This window comes from Prionailurus viverrinus, chromosome A2 (genome assembly GCF_022837055.1).
Source record: "Prionailurus viverrinus isolate Anna chromosome A2, UM_Priviv_1.0, whole genome shotgun sequence".
In the NCBI taxonomy this organism is placed as follows: Eukaryota; Metazoa; Chordata; class Mammalia; order Carnivora; family Felidae; genus Prionailurus; species Prionailurus viverrinus.
The window spans coordinates 164911510-164923521 of record NC_062562.1 but is presented as its reverse complement, the minus strand read 5'-3'; the positions used below and the strand labels follow the sequence as shown (position 1 = coordinate 164923521).

The window sequence follows — 12012 nt, the reverse complement described above, 5'->3', positions numbered from 1 at the left end:
CAGATTTTTAAATTTTTCTTAATGTTTATTTTTGAGACAGAGAGAGAGAGCAAGCAGGGGAGGGGCAGAGAGAGGGGGACAGAGGATCTGAAGCGGGCTCTGCACTGACAGCAGGGAGCCCGACGCGGGGCTCGAACTCACGAACCATGAGATCATGACCTGAGCCTAAGTTGGACGCTCAACCGACCAAGCCACCCAGGCTCCCCTTTAATAACAGTTTTTAAAATAACTTACTGGTTTTGTTTATTGGATGTGATCCCACCCTTTCAGATACTGACAATATTAAATGTGCTTGTTCTAAAGTCCTCTTTTTACCGTGCTAACTCTGTTTCCCAGAGCTCGCTGTCTTCTATTTCTTGTTTCTCTTTCATAGTGTTGGTGTTTTTCAGGGGTTTGGTGATGGGAGGGGTTCCTCCGGGCTGCAGCACCCCCCCCCACCTGTGCCAGTGGGCACTTCGGTTTCACAGCGGTCATCATCATTTTCTGACACACAATACTCCCTTCTCTTCAAGACTGACGTGTACATACTTGATGATCTGTATCTTTTCCATCATTTCTATGTATTGAAGCAAGAAGGGGAGATTTCAGTGTGAGTGCACCCCACCTTTTTGAAACAAAGTCCATCAAAGGTTTGGGGGGTCTTTTCATCATAGGATTTCAAGCTGAGGAGGGAGTCATCAGCTATGTGTTTGTAGAAAAGTGTCCAGCTGCTAGGTATTGGTGATGGACTTGAGATAGTCACCGAGTCCTAAAGTGGGAAGTTGTGGCAGTGGCCTAAGTAAAAAAATGACAGTGGCCTGAATGAAGGCTGTGCCTGTGGGGCTGGAGAGACAGCCCAAAACTGAACAGACCAAAAACTGTACAAATAACCGAACTGGGAGCCTGGTTGGGAAGGCAGTGGGGAGGGGGATCGTATGACAAATGTCAGGTTTCAGACTCAGCCAGAAAGACAAATGGTGATGCCATTCTCTGAGAAAAAACAGAAGGAAAAACAACGTTGAGAGCTGAGCTCTGTTTGCGACTTACCAAGGTTGAGTTTGAGGTGCCTACGGGACGCCCATCTGTGAAGGTCTAACTGGCAGTTGGGAAGAAGGGCCTGAGGCAGAGGGGAATTTAGGAACCACTGGTACACAGATAATAATCGAAATCCTCAATATGGAGTCAGTCAACCAGGGAGAATGTGTAGTGACAGGAGGACACAGGAGACAAACTCGGGTCACACACCACCGCTCGGTTGGGGATTCAAGGAAGAAGGCAGAAAGGCTTGGCTCAAAGACCAGAATGTGACGCTGAAGAATTCAAGGAAGGAGGGGGTTCAGGAGGGAGTGACCAACAAATCAGCGATGCAGATAGAACGTGCCTGATAAGGACTGAAAACAGGTATCGCGTTGGGCAGCTACAAGCCATCGGCACCCTTAACAAGCAGTCATAGTGCATTTTGGGGAGTAAAACCGACTTTCAGTGAGTTAAGTAGGCAATGGAAGGTGAAACCAGAGAAAACAAAGGGAAGATCCTCTTCCCAGCTTCTGGATATGAAGAAAAAAGAGAGATGGAGCTAGAAGGCCAGAGGGAGAAGACGGGGCTCTGGGGGGGGGGGGAGGCGGGGAGGGGCTAGAGCATGTTTCTAGGCTTCTGGGAAGGTGGGCTGAAGATCTAAGAGATATGAGGAATAATGGAGCAGGGCACCCGGGAGGTTGTGGAGATGCAGCTGTGAGTGAAGGTCTAGGAATTTGCTTTGGGAAGAGAAAGGGACAGCTCTTCATCCGAGATGAAGTCGGGAGAATTAATACGCATGAGTCGATGGTGGGAGGACCGCCGAGCAGCAACACCCCACTCTCTCGGGCTCCTCTGTGAGGAGAGGCCGGACCTCCATGCTTCCCACCATCTCTCCCAACCACTTCTCCCTGCTCCTTCAAAACGCCCAGCTCTTCCAAAGCTGGTTCTTTCCTCCTGCTGAATGAGCCACCCCTGCACCCAGCCAAGGTCGACTCCCCCTCGGCTGTTTCCCTCTGCCCTGCGATCACTTCCTGTGGGATTGCCACGGCGCTAAAGCAGCCCAGATGTGCATGACCGTCAGATCCAGCTCGAGCCCTGACTGTCCCCCTTACTCCAGACTCACACATCTAGCTGCTGGATGTCTAGTGAATAGTTCAAGCATAGTACAGCCAAGGCAGAATTCCCGATTTCCCGTTCCCTCACAACCGGTCTTCCCCTAGTTGTCCATGACCCCTCACTTCCTGTCTTTCCCACATTCAGTCCATCCACATATCCTATCAGTGCAACTTGAGGATGTATTCCTAATGGATCTCTTCTCCATCTCTTCTGATATGTCCCTGGGCCAAGCCCCCATCTCTTGCCGAGACTATTACAGCAGCATCCTAACTCCTCTGTGCTTTCTCTCTGTCCTTTCTGCAACCCACTGGCTACATGGCAGTACCTTACCTTTTGAAGTATGAATCAAGGGCGCCTGAGTGGCTCAGTCGGTTGAGGGTCCAACTCTTGATTTCGGCTCAAGTCATGATGTCACAGTTTGTGGGTTTGAGCCCCACATGGGCTCTGTACTGACTGCACAGAGCCTGCTTGGGGTTCTCTCTCTTTGCTTCTCTCTCTCTCTCTCAAAATAAATTTTAAAATATAAATAGGTAAATAAAATCTATCTGTAAAAAAATTCTAGGGGCTTCTCCCAGTCCCACTTGGAATAAAATCTAGACTTCATACCGTGGGTTACAAAACAACATGACCTAGCCCCTGCCTACTTTTCCAGACCTAATTCTTGCTACTTTCCCCTCACCCCTCCGCCTAGAACGCCCTCCCCTTGAACTGTGAAGAAGTGGACCTTTTGTGCATTCAGAGCTGAGATTAAACGTTACCTTCTCCCAGAGGCCTTCTAAGACCACCCGATGTAAAATGGCCGCCCATCACTCTCCTTGATTACTTTTCACTGTCAGTTTTTTCAATGTGTGTCTGTTTGCCTGTTTGTTGTCTGGCAAGAGCATCCAACAAGAATAGAAGCTTCATTAAGATCAGAAACCTTAGCCTAATGCACTACTGTAACCACAGCATCTGGAACTGAATCTGGGACATAGTAGGTGCTTCCTAAATATTTGTTGAATGAAGACAAGATCATCTGTTTTGAGTGAGTCGGAAAGGGGTGGAAAAGGAAAGAAACACGAGAAGGATTTGGGTAGCATTTGAAGGGCAACGAGGTAGGCAGTGAGTAAAGGAAAATTAAAAGGTTGCTAAACCATCCAGTAGTGCTAAGGAACTGAAGTCGGGCCCTCCACTTGGCAATGACATCCACCCACCCTGCTGTGTGATTTTTCTTTCACAGGGCTCAGGGGTCCTGGAATAAGAGTGAAAAAAAAAAAAAACAAAAAACAAAAAACAGATGGTTCCTAATTTCTTCATTTGCAAAATGCAAGTGTGAAAATAGATAACCTTCAGGGTCCCTCCAGCTTTAAAAAAAAAAAAATCTGTGACAATTCCAATATACTCAGGAAGCTGGGTTAAAAAAAAAATCTTTTGTTAAATGAGTAATCCATGGTTCCCTATGTATTGCCTTGAAGTTTTGAGTTTTACACGGTTTTCTTGATAGAATATCCAGTTACGCTTATGGGTACACGTCCCCCGCTTTACTGGTGTATAATTGACAACAAAAAATTGTATAGATTTAAGATGCACAACATGACAATTTCATGTGCACCTTGTGAAACTGTCACCACAGTGAAGCTAATTAGCAGATTTCAAGTCTGCAATGCAAGGCTGCAAACTCTGGTCACGTGGTCGTATGTGGGCACACTTTTTAAATGTTTTCTCAGGCATTCTAGGCGCCGGTGAGCTTACTTGTGTTTTCACTTTGACTTAGCATGGATACACTTCATTTTCCCCTCGATCATCCAAAGTCCTGAAGGGCACAGGCTGCGCTTGAACTCTTTGCATCCCTCTTCCCCCAAGATCACGAGGACAGAGCCACTCTGACGACTGACACTCAGTAAAGAGAGGCTGATTATGCCAGAACCCATTAGGAGAAGAAGTGCTAGAAGGGGCAAGGGCCCAGGGGATGCTGGGTTATACAAATGGAGGGTATCTCAAGCCAGAAGCCTTGGCACAGGAGAAGCTTAAGGTTGCAGATTAAGAGACAGTGTTTGATGGAGCTGCTGGAGGGCTGCCCGGACTGTGCCCCGGATGCAGAGGGAACAAGTACTCAGAACACCAGGCAAGTGTGTGTTACACAATTAAACAGAACTTTTCTATTTTCCAGTGTTACTGTGTATGTATGCACGTATCATACAACATGCGTAGAATTCATACACTCTCGTATCTTTCATGGATTCATTCACTAGATATTTATTAAACATCTATAACACGTTAAGACACCTTGGGAAAGGCTAAGGAGAATACAAAAGAATGGAATACAGATCCTGCTTTCAAAAAGCAAAAGCTAGGGGTGCCTGGGTGGCTTGGTCGGTTGAGCGTCCGACTTCGGCTCAGGTCATGATCTCACGGTCCGTGGGTTCGAGCCCCGCGTCGGGCTCTGTGCTGACAGCTCGGAGCCTGGAGCCTGTTTCCGATTCTGTGTCTCCCTCTTTCTCTGCCCCTCCCCTGTTCATGCTCTGTGTCTGTCTCAAAAATAAATAAACATTAAAAAAAAAAAAAAAGCAAAAGCTAACAGGAGGAAGAGAGACGTACGCCCACGAGAACACACAGCAGGATGTGACGCGCTTGGGAGGTTCAAAGGGAGAGTCCACCTTTGGTCAGGAAGGGACACCGGGACGGACTTCATGGCGGAGTGTGTTTGTGCTGAGCCCTGAAGGGGAGCACGGACGGAGCGAGGGGATGAAAAGCTTACACAGAAAAGGGCTTGGGCTTTTCACAAGTGTCCGCGTAGAGTGCAAAACTGGGAGGAGCGATGAACGATTTTTAATTTCGCTTTGATGTCAGACCCTTTTGGCAAATGGAGATTGAGCTGCTTGTACCCCAGATGCATTTCTGCGGTGGATGAAATGGAGGCCCAGACTGGCCTTTTGCGAGTCTCACAGATCACCAATGTAAGCGCATCATTTCATCATAGCATTACTTAAAAATGCCAAACACGAACACAAACTCTGACGATCGTAAATCTCATGCTACACGAACATCACGAATAATTCACAATCACAAAGCATGTAAGTCAGACGAACAGCTTTAATTGAGTGTCATAGCTGATGTTGTTTTGCTGAAACAAAACCACTCTTCACACGAGAATACGGTACAGATCGCCGCTGCCTGGCACGTCCTGGCCGCTGCTGTGAGTCGTTCTCCCACTGCTGCTCTGGTCCAGCTGCTCAGTGTCTTTATTTGAACAGGGCGAGGCACAGGGTCCCTTGACGTTAGCCTTCACATACTGTGAATGAGTCATGCCTAGGTTCAGTACACCTCTCTCTTTGAATTAGCCTGGAAACGTCCAAGTCCCCTCTGTGCCTTGATAGTCAGGACCTCCGTAGGAGGTAGAGCGCACACTCAACCTGGGTAATCTGAGGAGGATTTATCACAAGGAGGCTATTTAAAGGTGTGGGCAGGGCGCCTGGGGACCTGGGGGGTGGTGGGTAGAGTGACGGAGGAGCTGCTGGGGTCAAGAGAAGCGGGGGCAGGGATTTCAATCCAGGGACGGGGACAGTGACCAGGACAGAAGGAGGGAGTCAAGTAGAGAAGTCGCCTTGAGAGGAGATGTGGCCTTTGGTCTCCGGGCACAGATGGCCAGGGACAAGCTTGAGGGGAGAGAGGTAACCCGGCCCCCGTCCTCTTCCTCTTCTGCCAGGGCTCCCCATTGGCCGAACCAGACCAGACAGCCAAGAGACAAGGGAGCCTCTTGATACAGTCCATGCAGGTCAAGGTCTCCAGGGCAAGGAGCAGACGCTGGGTGCTAGGGAGGGAGAAGGGCAACTAGAAGATATTTGATAGCATGACACGTATGCCCGAATGTTGTGTAACGACACTCAGTTTTAAAGTGATCATCTGATGACTTAGAAAATGTCAGAGGCGGAGCACCTGGGTGGTTCAGTCAGATAAGCAGCTGACTCTTGATTTTGGCTCGGGTGATGATCTCACAGTTCCTGAGTTTGAGCCCCACATCAGGCTCCATGCTGAAAGAAAAGAGAAGAGAAGAGAAGAGAGAAGAGAAGAGAAGAGAAGAGAAGAGAAGAGAAGAGAAGAGAGAAGAGAAGGAAAGAAGGAAGCAAGCAAGGAAGGAAGGAAGGAAGAAAGGAAGGAAGGAAGGAAGGAAGGAAGGAAGGAAAGATGGAAAGAAGGAAGGAGGAAAAAGAAAATGTATTGTTTTTCCAAACAAAAATGAAAAATTATAAAATTCTCATGGAGCTTTTTCACACTCCCAAGAACATACCCATATTCCTGCAGGAGCTCAGCCTCAAAGCTCCACGTTTGATCCTTTATAACTTGGAAGATTCTTGGAGGATCCTAGAATGTAAGCTCAGTGGGAATAAGGAGCGATGTCCGTTTTATTCCTCCCCGTGTATTCACTGTGTTCCACGACCTTCCAAGCAAAGTCCAAGCTCCTCTAGTTTTCTCAAGCCTCGTACCATCTGACCGCCGCTTACCGTTCTTGTTTCATTCCCCCCAAAAGGCTGACTCTTTTCCTTCAAATATACCACTTCCTCTACATGAACACTTCCCTGCCTCCACTCCCACCCTGGCCAACCCAGCTCTTCACACCAGGGACCCTCCTCACACTCTGGGTCTTGGCTTAAATGTCATCTCTTCGTGAAGGCCTCCCCCAGCCACCCTTTCCAGGTGGTCCCCCGGTGTCTGTCTCTGTCTCTGTGCCCTGCCACAGTGAGACAAATACCTGTGGGTTACACAGCACGTCGGTTTGGTCCGTTTTGAATGATGCGGCCACGCTTTGCTTTATCTCTTACTGCCGTCCGCCAGTGATTACTTGATCCCCAGTTACCCATCTGCTTGCAAGACTGCCCTCCCTCCCTGCTACTTTGTGATCAGAGGAAGTCTCTTCTGCCCGCACGCTACTCCAAGGACAGACCCCCTCTCGTACCAAAGATGAACTAGAAGCAGTTTCTTTGTTTTCTAAGTTGGCCTTTAAATGTGTATTTTGTGGGTGGATAAGACACAGAAAGCAGGCATGAGCCAGGGCAATGTCAGAGGTGAGGTGTCCCAGGACGCTGGAAGTAGAATCGGCAGGCTCGGTCGCTGGGGTGGAGGCTGGCGTCGTTGAGGAGCGAGGCCAGGTTTTTAGTCTGTGGGGCTGTGCGGATGATGATACCCACGGTGGAAACGGGGGAATAAGCAAGGGAGGCGAGACCGCACCAGATGGTTGGGGGAGGCATGGGGAAACCCAAAGCCCAAGTCCCTTTCTGCTCATGCGACTCCAGACAAGAGAACCATTCACATCATCTGCCAAGAAGACTGTATACCCTGTGGACTGGACTCTCCTCCTCTAGGCTATTCAGATAGTATTGTGACTTGAGATAGTCCTGAGACTTGTAAAAAGATCAGGTCCATTTGAAGAATGCCATTCAATTACCACATTTGGGTTTAAAACACCCTCCTTCTCTCTCTCTCTCTCTCTCTCTCTCTCTCTCTCTCTCTCTCTCTTTCTCTCTCTCTCAAATGTTAATGCCCCAGGGAGGAAAGAGGAGGATGCCTAGGCAAGGAGGAGAGTTCTGACTTACCATTTCTTCCACTCCAGGGTGTGGAGCGCCAGAGAGGAGCCCAGCCTTTGTGTGGACCTCCACACAAAGGACATCGGATAAAGGACATTGGATAGAGGACATCGGATAAAGGAACTCACGTCGCATTACAAGGTGGACTTTGCCTGGAGACCCTCAGTGCCGTTGAAGGGGGCTGTCCGAGGGGCAACAGGGACGTTAACTTCCAGGTAGGTGTCTCAACCCCTTTAGAAATGTTGGCCGAGACAGAAACTAGACACACCCTCGAGGGATTTCATACTCAGGTATGAAACCCTCAAGGACACATTTAAGGAAAATGAAAAACTGATTCTACTTGTGATTCCCTCACCAGCACCTCTCTCCTTTACAAGGAAATTACTGTGTTCTGATGGGATTTTTGTTTTAATGGTGAGACGAAACCGTAACCCTCATTTTCCAGAGACCCCTGTGGACACTGACAACAAGGAATCACAGGGGATGGGGCAGTCCCAGTGGGTTCTTCATGTTGGAATTTTCTGCTTACTCCTGCCTTCCCGTTTTTAATTAAAAATAGCTTTTATTTGCCTATTACTTCATTCTATGATTAGACTTTTATGTGTTCAACTTAGAAAGAAGTGTAAATACAATAGACACCACGAAGAGAATGAGAATTGCCATTACTTACGAGATAATCGTTATTTACAACATGGGGGGTATTTTTACTCTCACTTCTCAACGCGTCTATAAACATTTGTAAAGGTGAAAAGAAGAAAATAGTGGTTTATTCTCATATTGAAACCTAGGGTTGTTTTGTTTTTTTTCTCACTCGCATTATCTATAGATTGCCACGTATTAAAAATCCTTCTGCACATTTTTCTATTGGTTGCTTGGTGTCCTGCCCCATTTAATCCATCTCCATTGAAAATTAGTATTTTTTTCTAACTTTTCTACGTCACAGTGACTCCACCATAACCACTTGGAATATCTTTGTCAGTAGACCTTTGTATACGTTCTTTTTTTTTTAAGTTTATTTATTATTTTGAGAGACAGAGAGAGAGAGAGAAAGTGCAGGAGGGGCAGAAAGAGCCCTAAGCAGGCTCCACACAGAACCCCACGTGGGGCTCAAACCTATGGAACCGTAACACGCATTCCCTGAGCCGGCACCAAGAGTTGGCCGCATGACCAACTGAGCCACCCAGGAGCCCCTCTTTGTATACATTCCTATTTATTTCTTCAGGATAATTTCTTACAAACAGCCCTTTTGAATCAAAAGACATGCACACTGGGGGGTGCCTGACACTCCCCTTTCTCTTCAGAAAGGCTGCCAAACACCAGCAGCACAAACACGCGTTATTTCTCTGCGACTTCGCAAACACCAGCTGTTTTAGTTTGAAGGTTCTGGAGACATAGCAGCTCAGTGCCTCGCTCTGCATTCCCCTCGCTGCTGGTTTCTGTCTGTTTCTCTTCTTTTGCGACATCACTGCTCACAAGAGGCGGCACCACGGAGCGGTCAGGGACCGCCTGGGCTCCACTTGTGTCTCACTCAGCAGCTGTCCGATCTCGAACGAGGAAACTGCACCTCAGTTTCTGTGTCCGCAAAACGGGATAGCATGGAGCTTAGAGAGGCACTGCAAGAATTCAGTGAGTTTAATACAAATCCCCCCAGCTCATGATAAGCACTTCTGTTAGCTCTCGTTTGCCCATGAAATAAACAGATGTAGAAGAGTAATATAGGAGGGGCCCCCGGGCGGCTCAGTGGGTGAAGCGTCAGACTCTTGATTTTGGCTCACCTCACGATCTTGCGGTTTGTGAGTTCAAGCTCCGCATTGAGCCCCGCATCGGGCTCCTGGCTGACGTTGCAGAGCCTGCTTGGGACATTCTCTCTCCCCGTCTCTCTGCCCCTCCCCCGCTCTCTCTTCTCTCTATTTCTCTCTCATAATAAATAAATACACTTTAAAAATAAAAATAAAAAAGAATATACCTTTGCAGTGCCTGGCTGGCTCAATCAGTAGGGCACGTGGCTCTCGATCTCAGGATCATGAGTTCAAGCCCCACATCGGGCATGGGGACTACTTAAAATAAAAATTAAAAAACAATACTACACCTTTACGATATACTTTGCAAATATTTTTCCTTCATTTTTTTAGAATTTTTCATAATAAAGTCTTTTTTTGAGAGGTTTGACAGGAATAGGGAAGAAGGTCTTTAAAATGACACCTTTTTTTTTTTTCAAATGTTATCACTGTTAGTTTAATATTTGTGTCTCCTAAAGGATTTGGGCAGGAGAATTCAAGATTTACATCTGGAATTTTTTTCCTAGCTGGGGGGTGGGAGCGATGCTCCTGACCCTAAGCAGACTCAGTACAGCACTTACTCGTTTCCTATGACGTTCCTTCATCAGAGCAGAGAACGCTTACAGGGACTGGTATCTATCTTCAACAATGGTGCAGAAGGAAAAAGGAAGTTGACTCTGAACGCGGGGGTTTGGGTCCACCCCCCGACCCCGCACAGTTGAAAATCCATGTGGAGCTTTTGAGGCCACCAGAATGCAACTACTAATAGCCTACTGTTGACCAAAAGCCTTACTGATAACATAATGCATAAATATTTTATATGTTATTTGTATTATATACTGTCTTCTTACTAGAAAGTAAGCTAGAGGAAGAAATGTTTGTAAGAAAATCATGAGGAAGAGAAAGTACAGTTATAGTGCTGGATTTTATAGTATTTATAAGGAAAAAAATCTGCATGTAAGTGGACCCATGCAGTTCAAAATCATGTTGTTCATGGTCAACTGTAGTTGCTTTTACCATTCCAAAGGGTAAAAGTTACCAGGATGTAAGTTTAGGCTTAATCTAAGAAGGAACTTTTTAACCACCAACGTGGGCTGCCTGGGAGGCAGTGATCCACCTGAATAGATGAATTCAAGCACAGATTGAACACGGAGCAGAGGCAAAAGCCTGGATTAGATGAACGAGAGGTCTTCTCCTAATTTAAGACTTATTTCCCCCACAATTCAATCTGTGCACCAATACTCCTGGCTCTTAAATGCCTGATCAGAAGCTGTATTAGCCCTCTCTGGTCTCCCCTTTCCACCAGACTGCCAGACTCCCCACCAACTTCCCAGGGAGTGGGGGTGTCCAAGAGAAGTGGGGAGCACTGATTTTCCTTTACCCCTTTGTACCTGGCCACATTGATCCAAGTCTGGTCTCCCTAAGTCAAAGTTTTCCCCATTATCCCAAAGAGCTCCTTTCCTATCACTGTTGAAACTCGGTGATTTCAGTATCTGCCTGAAAAAAAAAAAAATGCCCAGAAATAACAAGCCAAGTAATTTATTTGCAGGAATGTTCGGAAAGATTCAATGGAGTAGTTCCATTCCGTGTAGGTCACATGTCACATTCCATGTAGGTGTTGATATAAATCCCAGACCCTAGATAGTGTTCTAAACGTATGTGGAATTAGGATAACCTGAGAGTAAATGTGGAGTCACTCCTAAAACCTCACAATTGTGAGTTCCAGGTGGGGTCATGTTCTACTGTAACCCACCCTGACTTTCAGGGTCTACACCATGATAACTGTAGCTTGCTATTTCTTCAATTATCTGTAACCCCGAAAAATGGGGGCGCTTGGCTGGCTCAGTTGGTGGAGTGTGCAACTCTTTTTTTTTTTTTAATTGTTTGTTTGTTTGTTTATTGAGAGAGAGACAGGGAGCAAGCAGGGGAGGGGCAGAGAGAGAGAGGGAGACACAGAATCCGAAGCAGGCTCCAGGCTCCGAGCTGTCAGCACAGAGCCCGATGCGGGGCTCAAACTCACGAACTGTGAGATCATGACCTGAGCCCAAAGTCGGACGCTTAACCGACTGAGCCACCCAGGCGCCCCATTGACTCTTGCTTGATCTCAGCGTTGTGAGTTCGAGCTCCACGTTGGGTGTAGAGATTACTTTAAAACAAAATAAATATATCTTTAAAAATAAAGTAAAAAAATAAAATCCCTAAGAATGGACACCAACTCAAGGAATGGATTGCCTTAAAATCAAGTCCTGGGAAGACCTTTTATCCCAACTGCTTAAGAAATGGGGTGAGTCGATTGGAAGCCACAGTGAGGCAGATGGTGAGGCGGCTGGATGCAGAATTGGAAAGGAGCCCATGGGGGAGGCAATGGTGGAAAATTGTTGGTTCTCATGACCTTCCCACACACAGCCACCACGAGGTCCTGGCCAGGCAGCCCCTCCTCCGCTTCACATTCATATTGTCAAGTCCCTTCTGTAAGTTTCTTTTTCCTTTATTTTAATCTGATCATCTAACAATAAAATGTAGTTAGGAAGGGACAAAGCAAACAACACTCCTCCCAGAGC

The 12012-nt window shown here is 46.9% G+C and overlaps 1 protein-coding gene across 1 annotated transcript in view; it reads left to right on the top strand.

The window, feature by feature from the left end:
- XRCC2 (X-ray repair cross complementing 2) overlaps positions 1–12012 on the top strand; it is a 151751-nt gene that overhangs the window by 86048 nt on the left and 53691 nt on the right. The window contains exon 3 of the transcript XR_007150434.1: positions 7700–7888. The gene's annotated coding sequence lies outside the window, so the exon portion shown is untranslated. The remainder of the gene's footprint in view (positions 1–7699; positions 7889–12012) is intronic.